The following is a 22,148-nucleotide window of genomic DNA, read 5'->3' on the forward strand; positions in this document are numbered from 1 at the left end:
ATCCGGGAGGTTGTTCGACATATACTTCTTCGGAAATAAAACCATTCAAGAAAGCACTTTTGACATCCAATTGAAATAGTTTAAAATTATTACTACTAGCATAGACAAGGAGCATCCTTATGGCTTCTAATCGAGCCACGGGAGCGAAGGTTTCTTCGTAATCGATACCTTTTTCTTGGTTGAAACCTTTGGCCACTAATCTAGCCTTGTTTCTAACCATGATACCATTTTCGTCTTGCTTGTTTCTAAAGACCCATTTAGTACCAATGACTAAATGGTCACTAGGTCTAGGAACAAGCTTCCATACCTTATTCCTCTCAAATTGATTCAATTCCTCTTGCATTGCGATAACCCAAAAATCATCTTTTATGGCCTCATCAATGCATTTACGTTCGATTTGAGAAAGGAAGGCGGCGTTAGCACAAAAATGTTAGGATCGGAGCGGCACTAAGAGGGGGGGGTGAATTAGTGCAGCGGATTAAAACTTCGATTTTAACAAAATCTTTCGTACGATAAGAACGGAACTTGAAAAGTTTAACTTGAAAGCGTATTCTTAAAGTTGCACAGCAAGGGTAATAAGGAACTAAAGCAGTAAGAAGATTTGCAGTAATGTAAATGACAATAATAAAATGCAAACCAGAGATTACGTCGATTTTTAGAGTGGTTCGGTCAAATGACCTACTCCACTTGCGATGCCCCTCTTGGATGAGGCTCCCACCTTCCACTAGCAAATCTCTTAAAATGGAAGGGTAAACACCCCTCTTACAACCTTTTACAAGCAGCTCAACCTCTTACAAATTTTCAATAAGAAAGGAGGAGGAGAACTCTCTAGCAAATTAAAAACAAGACTTGCTAAGACTTTCTAAGACTTTTCTCTCAATCAAAATGCTTCTCAAAAGTTGTAACCTCAGCTGAGATTTGAGGGGTATTTATAGGCCTCAAGAGGATTCAAATTTTGGGCTCCAAAATTTGAATTCTCATAGGGTTCCCGGTGCTGGAGGTGCCACCGCCCAGCCAGGCGGTGCCACCGCCCAGCGCTCGGGTGCTGGACGGTGCAACCGCCCAGCCCAGGAGGTGTCACCGCCCAGCTCTCGGGTGCTGGGCGGTGCCACCGCCAGTCTAGGCGGTGCCACCGCCTAGGCCAAATCAGCTCACTGGTTGAGCTCCAAACTTGGCCCAAACCAGTCCGAACTCGGGCCCAATTAGCCCCTACTTGGGTTATAGGATTAACACCTAATCCTAACTCTAATTAACATGATAACTATGAATTTAAAGACATTTTATAAGCTATTACAAAGTCCGTAAGTCAAGACTTCTTCCGGTGAGCTTTCGACGAACTTCCAACGGTCTTCCGATAAACTCTCGGAAACCATTCTGCGGACTCCCGACAAGCTCCTAGACTTCACGATTTGATCTTGGTGAGTTCCAACGAGCTTCTTCGGAAAGCTCCGATCATTCTCGGTGAGCTCCGCGAACTTCCAACGAACCTTCCGGCGAGCTTCCGAAAAACCCTTCGGCAAGCTCCCTACTCATTCTTGGCTAGTTTCGGCAACATTCCCGACGAACCTTCGGACTTCCATCGAACTCTCGAACTCGCAATGAATCCTTCGTGCTTGACTCCGACACTTTGTTTTGCTTTATGTCTTTGTCGTTATCGTAGTTAATCCTGCACACACAAGCAAAAACTCTACTCCGATCTAGACAATTATTATAAAGCGAATTGACATTCTGTTGCCCGGCACGTCATTGGTTGGCGCTTCGTCCGATTCTTCGGCGCATCATCCTCTCTTGCGGCTTGTTGCCCAATCGGCGGTTGACCTCCGCAACGCCGATATCCTTGGCACAGTTTCGCTTTCCTTGGCCCGATGCCCGACGTTCGAAGCGTTCAGCCATCCAATATCCTAACGTGATCTCTTCCAGCGCAACGTCAATTCCTCCTGCGTCAACTGTCTAAACCTGATCGAGTAGACCTGCATCACTCAAAATACAGTTAAACATCTAAACATAATCAATTAGTTTCATCATAAAAATCTGAGATTCAACAATCTCCCCCTTTTTGATGATGACAACTAATTGATGAGTAACGGAGTTAACCTTAACTCCCGGAGTTTAAACAAACTCCCCCTATCAATATGCCATATTGATAGAACCTTGAATTCAAACAGAATTCAAGTCATTGCAATATTCATCATGAATACTTGCAACACATCATCATGAACATATGCATAAAACTTATGCATCATATGTCATGTCATCAACATACTTCTCCCCCTTTGTCATCAACAAAAAGGAGAAGTACCACAATCAAGTGTTTGTTATATGGGTTCAACTTATTGCATGAAAAACATAATATCAAGTTTTATCATCATGCAATCTAACGATTAAAGATGTGTAAGTTTAACATGCTTGGTCTTCTTGAGATAGCTATTGATTGCTTCTCTTTAGACTACTAGCTAGCAGTTTTCACGATATGCAAGTTGCAAGCTAGCAAATTTTTGCTTCCTTTGCAATGTTTGAGCTAGCAATTTTGCTTCTGTAGCAAGTTAGCATATTTTGCATTTTGAGATAGCAACTATTGGCTTCTCTTTAGACTATAAGATAGCAATTTTTACACTATGCACGTTTTACTACATACATCTAGCAAAAAAAATTACGAAAGCAAATACAAGATAGCTTTCTTGTGTAAGCTCATGATTCTTGCTTCTTATTGCAATGTGCAAGTTGCAAGTTTTGCTTCTTTTGCAATGTGTAAGTTTTCAAATTTTGCATCTTGAGCGAGCAATATTTCTCCCCCTTTATCATTGTCAAAAAGAAAAGAAGAATACAGTTTTGTTGTTCTTTTTCCTTTTACAATAATTTCAAAATCATGACAAAGGATGAATAATCAAGTTATGAATGTCAAGACAATTTTTCATCATGAATATTTTATCATTGCATGCATCATTATCATAAGTTGAAGTATTACATGCATATTTTCGAAAACCTTATATTTCATTCATGCACGATATTGAATAAATCGATCGACATTATGAGGATATCATACATGATACTAAAATTTTTAACTATTTATCAATATTTTGATCATGGTACCAAACAATCATCATTTAGAGCATTCATGATACAAAACATTAAATCAACATTTATCATTTTAGCAACAACTCATAGCATTTTAAATCATGATTTATATCATATGCAATACATCATATGCAATACATAACATCAAAATTAGAAAGCACAAGTATTGCATGCATCATTGTAAATCATAAATGTTTCATGATGGTATAAATTTTGTCAAATTATATCCTACCATGCATGATCAAAACTTCTCCCCGTTTTATCATTGAAACCAAGAAAGAAGTAGGGAAGAGCATAACATTTGTGTAAAATATTTCAATCATTTCAAGGTATTTATATCATAGATATAAAGAAATCATATCATCAAAGATAAGACCATTTGAATACTAAAAGACATGATTCATTTTATCAAATATCTTCCTTTTATAAATAACAAAAATTGTAGGTGTACAAAGAAGAGATTGTGATTAAAAAAGAATCTCAAGTAGTAAATCCAAGAAATCAAGATCATAATTTAAATACAACCTCATTCAAATTCAAATCATCAAATTCATCAAAATCTCAACATTACTTTCAAGAGATTCAAAATGGTATACATAGATTTATCATAATAATCATCAAGATCAATAAGATAGAGAAAATTAAATTTTCAAGGAAAAAATATTTTTCTCTTTTTAGTTGTTTCAATTCATATGATTTTATTTCATTTATGCCAAATAAAAACATGTATCATGTTTAAAACCGAAAGTGTAAGATTTATTACAACAAAGATCAATAAGGCACTTCCATTATAGTAAAAATCAATAATCCATAAATCGCAAAATTCATCATGCATAATTTTAAAATTTATTAAGCATGATCATTATGCATGACACTAAAACATGGTTTCAAAATGTTTAATATTTTCATTGCATAATTTAATCATTATGCATCATCATATTTTCAAATTCGAACATGCACAATTTCAAAACTATATCTTTTATTTTTCATGCATGATACAAATAACTCAAACATCAATATCGGCATATCATACATGATATTCAAGCATTCATGATAAATCATTTTGGCAACATGATCATAGCTATTCAAATGATAGTATCTAAATGTCAAAATTCATTACATCCTATCATGCATGATCATTAACTTCTTATTTGAATTTCATGCATTATTTTGTTTCATCACATAAGGAATATCAAGAAGAGTTATTGGGTGATGAGATAAATATTTCATGAGTACAAGGAATTGCATGAAAATCATATCATGAAAAGATAATAATAGAAGACACATTTTGTTTTGAAAAATCTCCTCTTAAATAATCAAGAAAAAATCTTAGGAGATCATGATATAGATAAAATTTATTCAATCTTAGAATAAGATATTAATTCAAGCATATAAAATTTCTCAATTCATTATGAATCATAAAAAGAATTGTGGTTCCGAAATATCACGATTCATTTAGAAAAAATTTCTCTTTAGTGCACGATAAGAAGAAATATAACAATGATACCAATCATAATTCATTTGGATAATAGATGCTAAAAAGGAACATTGAGGATACAAGATCTTGATTTTTATAGAGTAAATCTCAAGTTATAAATATCAAAAAATCAAGATAAAGCTCATTCAACTTAAAATCATCAAATCAAAATCATTTTCAAGATATTCATAAAAAGATGATAAAATAGATTCATTAAACCAAGAATTTTCAAGAAAAATACTTTTATCTATTTAGTTGTTTCATATAAGTATGCCTTTGTCCTTTTTGTGCCAAAAAATATATATATATCATCAATCATTTAGGATCGAAAAACAAATTTCTTCATAACAACCATCAAGATCATTATGTATAACTTTTAAAATCTCATGCATAAAATGGTATTAAAACATTTAATATTTTCATTCCATCATTTTGCATTTTTATTGAACATAATTTTGAATGATTCTTATAGATAACTAAAACTTCTTTAGTTTTAATTTATATGATTAACTTTATCTTAGCATGCTCAAATTTTGTTCATATGTCAAAACCATACATCATGTTTGAAAACCAAAGACAAGGTTAAAAAAAAATCATCAAGCCTTCCTTTCAAAAGTCATGCATCGTCATTGAAAATAAATATAGAAATCGTCAAAAGACACATTCTTGCTTCTCAAGCACATACATAAGATTAATCTTACTAGGTGTATAAGCATTAGATTTATATCTAACATTTTATTGCATTAACATAACACATGTAATTTTCAAGAAAATTAATCCTAAACTAAATTAAAAATAACTCATGAAAGTATTATATAATTTCGAAATAAATTAGGGGGATTTCGATTACCTCATTTTTGAAAGTGGTTGAGGCGTAGTTTGCCACCTCGCCTTTCTTGATTTTCTCCTCGTCTTCGGAAGAGCTCAATTCATCCCAATTTTTATTCTTCTTGCGTTCAAAGCAAGTAGTTCCATTCTTTTTTCTTTTTAATTTTTGTTTCATTTGTAGTTTAAGTTCATCATCACTTGAGCTTATGCTCGAGTGGTCTTCATGTGTTCTATGTCCGAAATCCTTCCTGTCCTTTGGAAGGTTATTCTCGAGTTTCCTTTTTGTCACATTGTTCATTTCGTAGGTCATTAGAGACCCAATAAGTTCTTCGAGCGAGAATGTTTTAAGGTCCTTGGCCTCTTGAATGGCCGTAACTTTTGGATCCCAACATTTTGGAAGGGATCTTAAGATTTTAGTGACTAGTTCAAAATTAGAAAAACTTTTACCAAGAGCTTTGAGTCCATTGATGACATCCATGAAATGGGTGTACATGTCTCCGATGGACTCACTTGGTTTCATCCGGAAAAGTTCGTAAGAATGCATAAGAGTATTGATTTTGGACTCTTTCACTCGGTTAGTGCCTTCATGAGTGACCTCTAGAGTTCTCCAAATATCAAAAGCCGAGTCACACATCGAAATGCGATTAAATTCATTTTTGTCAAGCGCACAATATAAGGCATTCATAGCCTTTGCATTTAGAGAAAACATCTTCTTCTCCAAATCATTCCAATGGTTCATTGGAAGAGAAGAAATTTCAAATCCATTTTCGACTATGTGCCATAAATTCAAATCCAAAGAAAGTAAGAAAACTCTCATTCGAGTTTTCCAATAAGTGTAGTCCGTCCCATTGAAAAAGGGAGGACAAATGAGAGAGTGACCCTCTTGAAAGCCGTAAAGAGCCATTTCTATTTGGGTGTTAAACCAAGGTAGAAAAAGGTGGCTCTGATACCACTTGTTAGGATCGTTGCGGCACTAAGGGGGGGGTGAATTAGTGCAGCGGATTAAAACTTCGATTTTAACAAAATCTTTCGTACGATAAGAACGGAACTTGAAAAGTTTAACTTGAAAGCGTATTCTTAAAGTTGCACAGCAAGGGTAATAAGGAACTAAAGCAGTAAGAAGATTTGCAGTAATGTAAATGATAATAATAAAATGCAAACCAGAGATTACGCCGATTTTTAGAGTGGTTCGGTCAAATGACCTACTCCACTTGCGATGTCCCTCTTCGATGAGGCTCCCACCTTCCACTAGCAAATCTCTTGAAATGGAAGGGTAAACACCCCTCTTACAACCTTTTACAAGCAGCTCAACCTCTTACAAATTTTCAATAAGAAAGGAGGAGGAGAACTCTCTAGCAAATTAAAAACAAGACTTGCTAAGACTTTCTAAGACTTTTCTCTCAATCAAAATGCTTCTCAAAAGTTGTAACCTCAGCTGAGATTTGAGGGGTATTTATAGGCCTCAAGAGGATTCAAATTTTGGGCTCCAAAATTTGAATTCTCTTAGGGTTCCCGGTGCTGGAGGTGCCACCGCCCAGCCAGGCGGTGCCACCGCCCAGCGCTCGGGTGCTGGACGGTGCAACCGCCCAGCCCAGGAGGTGTCACCGCCCAGCTCTCGGGTGCTGGACGGTGCCACCGCCAGTCTAGGCGGTGCCACCGCCTAGGCCAAATCAGCTCACTGGTTGAGCTCCAAACTTGGCCCAAACCAGTCCGAACTCGGGCCCAATTAGCCCCTACTTGGGTTATAGGATTAACACCTAATCCTAACTCTAATTAACATGATAACTATGAATTTAAAGACATTTTATAAGCTATTACAAAGTCCGTAAGTCAAGACTTCTTCCGGCGAGCTTTCGGCGAACTTCCGACGGTCTTCCGATAAACTCTCGGAAACCATTCTGCGGACTCCCGACAAGCTCCTAGACTTCACGATTTGATCTTGGTGAGTTCCAACGAGCTTCTTCGGAAAGCTCCGATCATTCTCGGTGAGCTCCGCGAACTTCCAACGAACCTTCCGGCGAGCTTCCGAAAAACCCTTCGGCAAGCTCCCTACTCATTCTTGGCTAGTTTCGGCAGCATTCCCGACGAACCTTCGGACTTCCATCGAACTCTCGAACTCGCAATGAATCCTTCATGCTTGACTCCGACGCTTTGTTTTGCTTTATGTCTTCGTCGTTATCGTAGTTAATCCTGCACACACAAGCAAAAACTCTACTCCGATCTAGACAATTATTATAAAGCGAATTGACATTCTGTTGCCCGGCACGTCATTGGTTGGTGCTTCGTCCGATTCTTCGGCACATCATCCTCTCTTGCGGCTTGTTGCCCAATCGGCGGTTGACCTCTGCAACGCCGATATCCTTGGCACAGTTTCGCTTTCCTTGGCCCGATGCCCGACGTTCGAAGCGTTCAGCCATCCAATATCCTAACGTGATCTCTTCCAGCACAACGTCAATTCCTCCTGCGTCAACTGTCTAAACCTGATCGAGTAGACCTGCATCACTCAAAATACAGTTAAACATCTAAACACAATCAATTAGTTTCATCATCAAAATCTAAGATTCAACAAAAAATTCTTGAAAGAGGAACGAGTTTGAACCCCTTTTGATGTATCTCCTATAATTAGCTCCTTTGGATGAGCATCTATATACTTCCATTCCTTGGGTAAGGAAATTTCGGAAGAAGGTGCATCTAAGTTGCTATTTTGAGGAGGGGGTTCATTTAAATTCAAATTATCAAAACCAAGATCATCATCAAAATCATTTTTCTTTAAATTAGAAATTTCATTAAAAACTACATGAATAGACTCTTCTATTACTAACGTTCTTTTGTTAAAAACCCGAAAAGCCTTAGAAACGGAAGAGTAACCAAGAAAGATGCCTTCATCGGATTTAGCATCAAATTTTCCTAAGGCATCCCTTTCATTCAAAATAAAGCATTTACAACCGAAAACTTTAAAATAGGAAATATTTGGTATTTTGTTATTCCATAATTCATAAGGAGTTTTTGATAAGGATGGTCTTATTAGGACTCTATTCATGATGTAGCAAGCCGTATTTACGGCTTCGGCCCAAAAATACTTAGGTAAACTATGTTCATTTAACATAGTTCTTACCATTTCTTGTAGGTTTCTATTTTTTCTTTCAACTACTCCATTTTGTTGGGGATTCCTCGGAGTGGAGAAGTTGTGATTGTATCCATTAACTTCACAAAAATTTTGAAATTCACGGTTTTAAAATTCGCCACTGTGATCACTCCAAATTTATGAAATCATGAAACCTTTTTCATTTTGAGTGAGTTTGCAAAACAAATGTTCCTTATGGTCATAATGGGTTTCTGCTAGGTATCTTTCAAAGGAATCAATCTGGGAAATTTCAACAAGAACATACCACTCTGCAGCTTGGAAAGGAATTTTAATGGCAAGGAATTGGCTAATCAAACACATTTCTTATGCAATCTCTTCTGGAACTAGTATTAATATGTGGTACGATCCTTGGGTGAATGGGAAGAGTATATTTTAATTATATGGCGACAGAATACGAAAAGATCTTGGGGCTCCCAAAGATTGGAAGGTTTCCGAGTTCATTGTTAACGATACCTGGTGTCTCCCTAATCCTATTTCTCCCGAAATGTTATCACTTTGGCCGACTATCATAGCTATTCCAATCAGGAACAACTCTTCAGATATACTTATTTGGCCTCATGACAATGGCAAATTTAGTGCCACATCCGCATGGAATCAAATTAGGCAAAGAAATAACAAGTGGGTCCCAAGCAGTTGGACATGGGATCGACCGAGATCACAAAGACACTCCTTATGTACATGACAGACCCTTCTCAATAAACTACCTACAATAGACAATATGAAAAGAAGAGGTATCTATCATGTTAACCGATGCTCCCTTTGTTTGCAACAAAAAGAAACTGTTGACCACCTCTATTTTGCTTGTAATTATACAAAATGGATATGGAAGGAGATTCTCCAGCGATTTGAACTCAATAGACTGCCACAACCAAACTTGCACCAAGAACTAGGCGACCTTATGCAATGTTTCTCAAGAAAAGGGCCACTTACACAACTGGCAAAGGTTACTTTCAGATGCGCTATTTGGTGGATGTGGAAGGAGAGATGTAATAGAATCTTTGAATGTCAACACACAAACAATGCTCAGCTCTTGAAAGAGATTACTAGAGACTCAAGATCCTATATGGAGCATGATCTCAAAACCGAGCACTTCACCCGAAGAGAAAAAGATATTTTTATCAAATTTAATTTTGCTATTAGCTAAAGATCTTGGGATTGATGCCAAATAATGTACCCACAGGTAGTTATAGTCTACAACATGTGTAGTCATAACTATCGCATTCGCACTCTATGAGTTACTTGGCTTTGTCTATGACTTGTATAGATAAAGCTATTTGTAGAAACTTTACACATAATTAATTTACTTTTACTTACCAAAAAAAGTTTACAAAATTTAGAGAAGCACTTGAAGTAATCATTTTTGTGGACTAAGAAATAGGTCCAAGTGTACCTAGTATAGTCATCCACAATTACAAACGCATATTTGCTTCCTCCTAGACTTGTTGTGTCAATTGGTCCGAATAAGTCCAAATGAATCAATTGTAGTGGTCTAGTGGTGCTAATTTTGATTTTTTGGTTTGAAACTAGTTTTTATTTGTTTACCTAGTTGACATGCATCACATAATTTGTCCTTAGTAAACTTCATATTTGGAATCCCTCGTACTAATTCTCTAGATGAGTTCTTAGATATTAATTTCATGCTTGCATGGCCTAATCTCCTATGCCAAAGCCAAGCATCATCATTTAGAGCGGAGAAGCACATTTCATTACTTAGTTCATCAAGGTTGATGGTGTAGATATTATTTTATTTTAATGCAATCATAGTCAAGTTATTGTTTGGTTTTTCGATAATACACATATTTGATTCGAATCTAACGATATAACCTTTATCGCATAGTTGACTAATACTCAAGAGATTATGTTTTAATCCATCAACTAGTAAAACATCATCAATGGAAAAACTAAATTTGTTACCAATAGTTCCCTTGCCAATGATTTTGCCTTTGTTGTTGTCTCCGAAGGTGACGTACCCTTCTTCTTTGCTAGTGAGCATAGAGAAATGAGATGGATCTCTAGTCATATGTCTTGAGCATTCACTATCGAGATACCATCTCTTGCTCCTAGCTTGTGGGTTTGTCTACAAAAGAGGATGACTTTTAGGTACCCATTTGATTTTGGATGCCTCAAAAATTGATCCACTAACTTTGTTATTTATTATTGAATCCTTTATAGTTCCTTTAGGAACCCATATTAATTTTTGTGAACTAATTTTCCTAAATGGACATTTGTAGGCAATATGTCCGAATTTGCAACAGAAGTTGCATTTCATATAAGAGGAAACATGTAATGTAGGTCCTTTTATGAAAGTGGTAGGATTTTGATGTAATCCTTTTACAAATCCAATTCCATTTCTATTTGCGACATGACCCTTGTGTGCAAGGATCATATCTAATCCTTTGCTACCAACCTTAAACTTGTTTAAGGTTTCTTTAAGAAGCAAATTTTCATTTTTTATTGCTTCTAAATGCTCACACTTAGAGCATGGAGGAGTTTGAAGACTATCAAACTTATCTTGTAGCAAAGCATGCTCTTTCTTTAAGATACTTAACTTCTTGCTAATAGTTCTACATTCATCAAATAATTCATGAAAAGCGATAGAGAGTTCTTTAAAAGATAAATCTTCATTAAATAAATCACATACCTCTTTTCCTAAAGCCATTAGCGCGTAATGAGCAACTTGCTCAGTGTTGGACTCCTCTTCTTCGGACGCGCTTGAATCATCCCACGTTGCCTTGAGCGCCTTCTTCTTTGATGTTCTCTTTTTGGCTTAAGGACAATCGTTCTTGTAGTGTCCCGGTTTTTTGCATTCATAGCAAATCACTTGGTCCTTCTTTTGTTCAAATTTATTTTTTGTATTATATTTAAATTTGTTCTTTCTTAAATATTTTTTAAATTTTTGAGTCAAAAGTGCAATGTCATTGTCACTGTCCTCATCACTTGATGTTCCTTTCAAGTGGTCTTCTTGTGATTTGAGTGCCATATCCTTCCTGTTCTTTGGAAGGGGGTTCTCGAGCTCGTCATGAGCTTGACATGTCATTTCGTAGGTCATTAGAGACCCAATGAGTTCTTCAAGAGGGAATGCTTTAAGGTCTTTGGCCTCTTGAATGGCCGTAACTTTTGAATCCCAACTTTTAGGGAGGGATCTTAAGATTTTAGTTACTAGTTCAAAATTAGTAAAATCTTTACCAAGAGCTTTGAGTCCATTGATGACATCCGTAAACCGGGTGTACATGTCTCCTCCAATGGACTCACTTGGTTTCATTCGGAAAAGTTCATAAGAGTGCACAAGGATGTTGATTTTGGACTCTTTCACTCGGCTAGTGCCTTCATGAGTGACCTCAAGAGTTCTCCAAATATCAAAAACGAATCACAAATTGAAACACGATTAAATTCATTTTTGTCTAGTGCACAAAACAAGGCATTCATAGCCTTTGCATTTAAAGCAAAAACCTTCTTCTCCGATTCATTCAATTCGCTCATCGGAAGAGAAGATTTTTGAAATCCATTTTCAACAATAGTCCAAAGCTCGAAATCCATAGAAATGAGGAAGATCCTCATCCGAGTCTTCCAATAAGTATAATCCGACCCATTAAACAAGGGTAGACGTGTGATAGAATGACCCTCATGCATGCCGGAGTAAGCCATCTCTCTTGGGTATTAAACCAAATATGAGAGTGAGCCTAGCTCTGATACCAATTGTTAGGATCGGAGCGGCACTAAGAGGGGGGGGGGGGGTGAATTAGTGCAGCGGTGAAGTGCGATAAACTTTTCAAGATTTAAACGCTTTTCGGAAACCTCGTATGATAAAAGCAACGTTTTCATTTAAAACTGTTTCGATTGCGTTTTAATATGAAGAGATAAGTAAGATGGAGACAAAGCAGTATAGCATTAAAGTGCAAATGGTTTGCAGTAATATAAATGACAATAAGTAAATGCAAACCAGAGATTACGCCGATTTTACAGTGGTTCGGTCAAATGACCTACATCCACTTGCGAGGCCCCTCTTCGATGAGGCTCCCACCTTCCACTAACATATCTCTTGAAAGGGAAGGGTAAATACCCCTCTTACAACTTTTACAAGCGGTTCACTCTCTTACAGATTTTCAGCAAGAAAGAAGGAGGTGAACACTAGCAAATTGAAAACAAGACTAGCAAAGACTCTTCTAAGACTTTTCTCTTAATCACTTGCTGCTCAAAAAGTTGTTATCTCAGCTGAGATTTGAGGGGTATTTATAGGCCTCAAGAGGATTCAAATTTGGGCTCCAAAATTTGAATTCTCTTTGGGTTCCCGATGCTGGCGGTGCCACCGCCTGTCACTGTCAGACATTGACAGTGCTGGGCGGTGCCACCGCCCAGCTCTCGGGCGCTGGGCGGTGCCACTGCCCAGCACTGTCAATGTCTGACAGTGATAGGCGGTGGCACCACCAACATCGGGAACCCAAAGAGAATTCAAATTTTGGAGCCCAGCCGAGGCGGTGCCACCGCCAGACTCTTCGGTTCACTTGTTGGGCTTCAAATTTAGCCCAAACCAAGTCAAATTTTGGGCCTAGTTGGCCCCTAACCAGGATATAGGATTATCTCTTAATCCTAATCTTAATTACAAGTGAACTACATAACAAAACACATCCTAAGCAAGTTTTCAATCGCGAACGTCGAGTCTTGTTCCGACGAGCTTTCCGACGAACTTCTTCCGACGAACTCCCAGCAAGCTCCCAAACTTGTGATGACTTTAACAAGTAGCCGAGCCTTCTCGGTGATCTCCGTGAACCTCCGACGATCTCTTCGGCGAACTTCCGAAAATTCCGACAGGTTCCCGATTCTTCTCGGTTGGTTCCGGCAGCATCTTTGACGATTCTTCGGACTCTTAAACGTCCATCGAACTTGACTCCGGTATTCTTGCTTTGTGTTTTCTGGTTATCGTAGTTACTCCTGCACACTTAACTCAATAATATGGATTAGATCAATTAACCCATCAATTGATTTTATCATCAAAATCCGAGATTCAACAAAGCCAACCAACAAAGAAGTTGCTAACTATGCTTTAATGGCGCTTGGTGACAAGGTAAGTAACTCAATCGAAGCCCATTTATCCTTTGATGAATTGTTGAATGCTTTTCATGATTTATTTGATAAATATAAATTAGTTAGTAAAAAGTATAAATTATTAAAAAAGGAGCATGCCTCTCTTTTTAGTGAATTCAATAGATTAAATATTAAGTATGATACTGAAATATTGCCTCCTTGTGCAAAATATGTAGAATTAGAGACGCTTAAAAAGAAAATTTTGATACTACCTGAAACCTTAGAAATATTTGAAATAGGAAACAAACCTTTAAACATGATCCTTGCAAAAAGGGTTCATGTTCATAGAAGAGATGTAATCAGCTTTAACTTGTATAGACAAAGCTATTTGTAGAAACTTTACACAAAATCAATTTACTTTTACTTATAAAAAAAAAGATGTAATCAGTTTTGTGAGTAACACTCACCAAAAGCCAACCAACAAAGAAGTTGCTAACTATGCTTTAATGACACTTAGTAACGAGGTAAGTAACTCAATCGAAGCCCATTTATCCTTTGATGAATTGTTGAATGCTTTTCATGATTTATTTGATAAATATAAATTAGTTAGTAAAAAGTATAAATCATTAAAAAAGGAGCATGCCTCTCTTGTTAGTGAATTCAATAGATTAAATATTATGCATGATAATGAAATATTACCTCCTTGTACAAAATATGAAGAATTAGAGACGCTTAAAAAGAAAATTTTGCTACTACATGAAACCTTAGAAAAATTTGAAATAGGAAGCAAACCTTTAAACATGATCCTTACAAAAAGGGATCATGTTCATAGAAGAGATGTAATCAGCTTTGTGAGTAACACTCACCAAAAGCCAACCATCTTTGTTAAAGGCCTAACTTTTCATGTTTAAACAAATGTAACTTTTATTACCAATTTAGACATTATGCTCATAAATGTCTATTTAAGAGGTATAATCCACATAAGTTATTTGGGTCCCTAAAGGAATAATAAATTACTCAATTCAAAATGATAAAGCACCCAAGATTAAATGGGTACCTAAAAGAAAATCACCTTTCTTTTAGACATGTTTGTAATCACAAGCTAGAAGCAAGAGATGATACCTTGATAGTAAATGCTCAAGACACATGATTGGAGATCAAACTCAATTCTCTAAGCTCACTAGCTAAGATGAAGGGTTTGTCACATTCGGAGACAACAACATAGGTAAAATAATTAGCAAAAGAATCATAGGTAATAATTCAAACCTCTTGATTAAAGGTGTGTTATTAGTAGATGGTTTAAAGCATAATCTTCTAAGCATTAGTTAATTATGTGATAGAGGATATATCATAAGATTTGAATCTAATGCTTGCATTATTGAGAGACTACACAAAAATACATCTATGACTGCCTTAAAACATAATAACGTGTATACTATTGACATTGACGATATTTATAATGAAATATGCTTTTCGGCTTTAAGCGATAATGCTTGGCTTTGGTATAAGAGGTTAGGCCACGCTAGCATGAAACTAATCTCCCAAATTTTATCTAGAGAACTAGTAAGAGGAAGCCCTAGCATCAAGTTTATCAAAGACAAAGTGTGTGATGCATATCATCTAGGAAAGCAAATAAAAGGTAGTTTCAAGTCAAAGAATCAAATAAGCACCTCTAGACCATTGAAATTAATCTATATGTATTTATTTAGACCAATTGATACAACAAGCCTATGAGGTATTAAATACGCCTTTGTAATTGTTGATGATTATAGTAGATACACTTGGACATACTTCTTGACACAAAAGTGATTGTTTTAAGTACTTTTCAAAATTTTGTAAACTTGTTCAAAATGAAAAAGGCTTTATGATTGCATCTATATGTATTGATCATGATGGTAAGTTTCAAACCCGTGATTTCTAAAAATTTTATGAATCAAATGGGTACAACCATAATTTTTCTACTCCAAGAAACCCATAACAAAATGGAGTAGTTAAAAGAAAAAATAAGAGCTTACAAGAATTGGCAAGAACTATGTTAAACGAACATAACCTACCTAAATATTTTTTGGGCCAAAGCTATTAACACGACATGCTATGTCATAAATAGGGTTCTAGTAAGACCATTACTTTCCAAAACTCCTTATGAATTGTGGAATAACAAAAAACCTAATATTTTATATTTTAAAGTTTTCGATTGTAAATGTTTTGTTTTAAACGAAAAAGATGTCTTGAAAAAATTTGATACAAAATCAGATGAAGGCATTTTTCTTGGATATTCTTTTACTTTTAAAGTATTTTGTGTGTTTAATAAAAGAACTTTAGTTATAGAAGAATCTATTCATGTTGTTTTCAATGAGGTTTTTGAATTTAAGAAAAATAATTTTGATGATGATTTTGATTTTGATGCTTCAAACTTGAATGAAACATCTTCTCCCACTAGCAACTTGGATGCATCTTCTTCCAAAAAATCCATACCTAAGGATTGGAAATATGTAGATGCTCATCCTAAGGAGCATAATATTGGAGACACATCAAAAGGTGTTCAAACTCGTTCTTCTCTTAAAAATTTTTATACGAATGTAGCATTTTTATCTCAAATTGAACCTAAATACATTGACGAGGCCCTGAAAGATGATTCATGGGTTATTGCAATATATGAGGAATTAAATCAATTTGAGAAAAATGAGATGGAAGCATGTTCCTAGACCTAGTGACTATTTGGTAATTGGTACTAAATGGGTCTTTAGAAACAAGCAAGATGAACTTGGTATCGTGGTTAGAAACAAGGTTAGATTAATGGCCAAAGATTTCAACTAAGAAGAAGGTATCGATTACGAAGAAACCATCACTCTTGTAGCTAGACTTGAAGTCATAAGGATTCTCCTTGCTTATTCTAATTGTAATAATTTTAATCTATTTCAAATGGATGTTAAAAGTACTTTTCTTAATAGTTTTATTTTCGAAAAAGTTTATGTTGAACAACCTCCTGGATTTGAGAATGTTAATTTTTCAAATCATGTGTTTAAGTTGATTAAGGCTCTCTATGGATTAAAACAAGCCCCTTGGTATGAGAGGCTTACTTTTTTTTTTATTCAAAATAATTTTACGAAAGGCAAGGTTGATACTACATTATTTATTAAACATTTTGAAAGTAACTTTCTCATTGTTCAAATTTATATTAATGATATTATTTTTGGATCTCCAAATGAGTCTTTATGTGAATCTTTTGCCAATAGTATGAGTCATGAATTTGAAATGAGTTTGATGGGAGAATTAACTTTTTTCTTAGGTTTACAAATCAAACAACCTAGTGATGGATTTTTTATTAGTCAAATAAAATATACTTTAAATTTATTAAAATAATTTAATATGGATAATACTAAGGTTATTAATACACCAATGAGCACTTCTACAAAATTAGATATGAACATTAATGGGAAATATTTTGATCAAAATACTTATAGGGGAATGATAACTAGTTTATTATACCTCATAGTAACTAGATCTGATACCATATTTAGTGTTGGACAATGTGCTAGATTTTAATCTAATCCTAAGTAATCTCACTTAAAAGCTATTAAAAGAATTTTTAGATATCTAAAACGAACTCCTAATCTAGGACTATGATATCAAATTCTAAAAACTTTGAGTTACATGCTTATGCCGATGCTAATTTTGCTGGTTGTCAAATAGATAGAAAAAGCATATCAAAAACATGTAAACTCTTAGGTCATGCAATTGTCTCTTGGTCTTCCAAGAAATAAAACTCGGTTGCATTATCTACAACCAAAGCTGAGTATATAGCAGTAGGTGCATGTTGTGCACAAGTCATCTGAATGAAAAATACTTAAGAAGATTATGGAATTCACTTGAAAAACATACCTATAAAATGTGATAACACTAGTGCAATATGTTTAACAAAAAATCTCATTCAACACTCTAGAACTAAATATATTGATATTATACATCATTTTATAAGAGATCATATTAATAACCATAACATATCTTTAGAATTTATTGATACAAAACATCAATTAACTTATATTTTTATAAAACCTTTAAATGAGGAACAATTTGATTTTATTAGAAGAGAATTAGACATGTTAAATCTTCCAAATGCATGAATTCCTTTATGCATTTTTTGGATTTCTTGTTTTTTCATAACTTGAATTTTCCTTTTAAATGGAGATCATTTCCTATAAATCCTTCCCCTTGCTATTTACAAAAGAAAAGATTTGATTCATATACTTTTGGTATTTATAACTTGATTCCTTATTTTTCATGTGATGACCATGAGTCCTTCCTCCTATTTGCAAAGGAAGAACCTTGATTATGTTAGGATCAAGAGCGGCACTAGGAGAGGGGGTGAATTAGTGCAGTGAAAAACATTTCGATTCTCATATAAAAAATTTCGTATGTTCAAAGGAAATCGATTCGGAAAGATAGTAAATTTAAAACATAAGAGAGCGTAAGTGTAGTGAAAGCAAGATGAGGAGAAGAAGCACTTTGCTATGAAATGATTTACAGTTAAATAAAATTGCTCAAAACGAAATACAAACCAGATTTAGAGTGGTTCGGTCAACGTGACCTACATCCACTTTCGGATTCCTCCTTCGACGAGATCTTCACCGTCCACTAAAGGCCTTCCTTCAATAGGTGAAGATCGAACACCTCTTTACAACACTTTCTCCTTTTCCCGGGTTTAGAAGATGAACTCTTACAAGTCTCACTCCTTTTTTATGGATGGTTACAAGGCTAAGAGATGAAGGAGGAGAACTCTAACTTTTACAACACTTTAAGACTCAAGAATTCAAGATTAAGCCAATAGGTTTTGTGCCCTTTCATGCAAAAAAGGGTGGGGTTTTTATAGACCCCAATAACTTCAAAAATGGAGCCAAAAAGTGTCTAATCCTAGATTTCCAGGGTCCTGGCGGTACCACCGCCATTACTAAGCGGTACTACCGCCTGACACCTGACACTGGGTGATACTATCGCTCAGTCTGGGTGGTACTACCACTTGACAGAGCTTGGAGACCGAGCTCTGGCGGTACCACTGCTTGACAGGGGCGGTACCACCGCTAGCAACAATAACTACCGGCAGTACCACCACCCAGTTTGTGTTGTGCCACCGTCCAGAAATCCTGGGGGGCATTGCTTTCCAAGTGGTGCCACCGTCGGCCCTAGCGGTGCCACCGCCGGCCAAGAATTTAAGGGATGATTGGGCTGTTCAATCCGACCTAAATCAACCCTATTAAGGGCCCAATTGGCCCCTAATTTAATTAGTGAGATTACCTCCCAATCCTAACTTAATTTATACTCTAACTATGATAATTAAGATATAATCACAACTATTCTTGTTCCGGTGCGTCAATTGCTCTTCCAGCGAGCTTCCGACATACTTCTGGCGAACATCCGACGAACTCTCGGTAATGCTCTGACGGACTCCTGACAAGCTCCTGGACTTTACAATGATCTTCTTGGCAAGTTCCGATGAGCTTTTATGGCAAGCTCCTGGACTTCTCGGTTGGTTCCTGCAGAACTTCCGACGAATGTCTGGACTTTCGTCGAACTCTCGAACTCCCAATGAGATCTCGATCTTGACTCCGGCATAACACCTACTTTATGTCTTACTACCATCATAGTTAATCCTGCACACTTTTCTCAACATATAGATTAGATCAAACAAATTACAATTGACTTCATCATCAAAATCTGAAATTCAACAATCTCCCCCTTTTTGATGATGACAATCAATTGATGACGGAGTTAACCTTAACTCCCCCTATCTATATGCCATACTTGAGAAAAGACATTCTTGAATTCAAGGCCTTTAAATTCAAGAAACAAATTGATAAGTTAAGTTCATTTAAACTTATGAATGCACACATCATGATTCCTATCATGATCTATCATTCTCAAAATAATGTCAAGGCATGACATTCATTTTCAAGTATGATATTTCAAGTATGAATGAGAACCAACTTTGAATGAAGTTAAAAATGATAAAAGAGTTTCATTAAATCATGCTTCAATTTTCACAAGGATCAAGATATTCATGTGAAATCAAATCCTCATTCTTGCAAGTGTTCATCTCATAAAAAAGAATCATAAAAATTCTTCCTTCATTAAGAAAGAATTCATGTGAAAGAATCATCATATGAAGGATAAAAGAAATTCCATGAATAAGCCTTCATAATGAGAGGATCATCACATCAAATCCATTTCTTAATAAAAATTCACAAGAGATAAATCCGAGAGATGCATTTGTCAATGAAATCCATGAAGTGATTGAGTGTATCAAAAGTGATGGAGCAAGGGTACGAAGTAAACTTGATATGGCATAATCTCATGAAAGCCCCATTCAAGAAATTCATAAAGATAATCTGAAAAAGATATACATCAAATTCATGCATTTGGATAAATTAACATTCCTAACTCTCTTCTAATAAAATCATATTGTTCTTCACTTAAAGGGCGGTATTGTAGCGGCGGCCAGATCTCCCTAGGGCGATAATACTGTAGCGGCAATCAGACTACTGTAGCAGCATCTTCTCCCTAGGGCGACGACACTGTAGCGGCAATCAGACTACTGTAGCAGCATCTTCTCCCTTGGGCAACGACACTGTAGCGGTGATTAGGCTCCTACAGCAGCATCTTCTCCCTAAGGCGATGGTATTGTAGCGGCTATCAGAATACTGTAGCGGCGGCTTCTCCCTAGGGCGACGACACTGTAGCGGCGATCAGAATACTATAGCAGCGTCTTCTCCCTAGGGCGATGCTACTGTAGCGGCAATCAGACTACTGTAGCAGCAGATTCTCCCTAGGGCGACGGTACTATAGCAGTGATCAGACTCCTACAGTGGCGGCATCTCCCTATGGCGACAATACTGTAGCGATGACCAAAGGAGGGATCAGACATGGCAGCGATGGTCCCTGGGGCAATTGCTCTTCCGCTATATTCTCTCCAGAGAAATGCTCCTTCGATGAAGCAGCATCGAAGCAGGTTGCGCTCTAGATCACGGCATCCAACCCTCATTTCCAATGACCCTCGGCCTTAGACTAGCCTCTTCAAGGCTCTGGTTGGAAGTCCGGATCTTAGCTTGGAATTCTTTACTCCAGAAGTTCAGGCCGATAAGAAGATTGCTGTATACGAGACAACTGATTCTGCAGAGCTAATTGAGACATGGTCTATGACGATTGTTGGCTATGTGGTAGGTCTCAAAACATCATATTTTTCACTATCCTCATTTATCAAAACTCGATGGGGAATATCAGCATTTGACCTCCATATGCTGGAGAATGGTTTTTTTGTTTGCAAACAATACTCTGAAGAAGATTTGCAACGGATCCTAGAAGGGTTCTGGACTATTCGTGGCCATCCAATGATTCTACGACGCTGGTCTCCTGATGTCCGTCTAGAGTTAGACAGCCTACAGTCTATTCCATTATGAGTATCCTTTCAAGGTCTTCCTCTACATCTTTAGAGTCGACGATTTATTGCAAAGTTATGCAGCACTTTGGGACAACCACTCTACATCGACAAAGTAACAGCAGCTCAGACGAGATTAGCATTTGCATGAGCATGTGTACTGGTTTCTTCTGATGAAGATCTTCCTAATAAGATTTTTTATCGCGATCTTGATGGGAACACCCAGAAAGTACATGTCTCATATTCCTGGAAGCCACAACGATGTCATAGTTGCTTATCTTTTGGCCATTCAAATGGAGCTTATCAACAAACTCTGAAACCGATCACAAAGGTCTATCGGCCACGCCAAGTGCCTCAGCAACAAGGCGAGTCTCCTCCAGTGGCAGTAGCACCGGTGGTGGCGAAGACTATTAAGCTTTCCGACATGCAAGGACAGCACTGCGGACAGAAGGACAAATCCAGAATTTTATCTCTTCCTATTACATCGAAGCTTTCCACAACAGAAGTTTCCCATGGTACTCGTGAACAGGAAAAACATATGTCAGGAACTTCATCTCTTCCTATATCATCGGATCCGTTGATAATTGGAATTCCAATATCCACTCATTGCACCAAACAAGACTTTGTGTCTCAACACAAAATTAATTTACTTTTACTTATAAAAAAAAAGGTTTTGTAAAGATATCGACTAATTGATGTTTCGTATCAATAAACTCTAAGATTACATCATGATTAGTAACATGAGAGTATAAAGTGATGCCTAATATCAATATGTTTTGTTCTAGAGTATTGAATAGGATTTTTTGTTAAACATATTGCACTTGTGTTATCATATTTTATGGGAATGTTTTTAAGATGAATCTTGTAATCCTCTAAAGTGTTTTTCATCCACATAACTTGTGCACAACATGCACTAGCTGCAATGTACTCAGCTTCGGTTGTAGATAATACAACCGAGTTTTGTTTCTTGGAAGACCAAGAAACAAGTTTATGTTCTAAAAATTTACATGTTTCAGATATGCTTTTTCTATCTAATCTACATCCAGCAAATTCCGCATCAGCATAAGAAATAAGCTCAAAGTTCTCAAATTTTGGATACCATAATCCTAGATTTATGGTTCCTTTAAGATATCTAAGTATTCTTTTATATCGCATCTTATATGCCTTGCAAA

Source organism: Musa acuminata, chromosome BXJ3-6, assembly GCF_036884655.1.
Source record: "Musa acuminata AAA Group cultivar baxijiao chromosome BXJ3-6, Cavendish_Baxijiao_AAA, whole genome shotgun sequence".
NCBI classification, from domain to species: domain Eukaryota; kingdom Viridiplantae; phylum Streptophyta; class Magnoliopsida; order Zingiberales; family Musaceae; genus Musa; species Musa acuminata.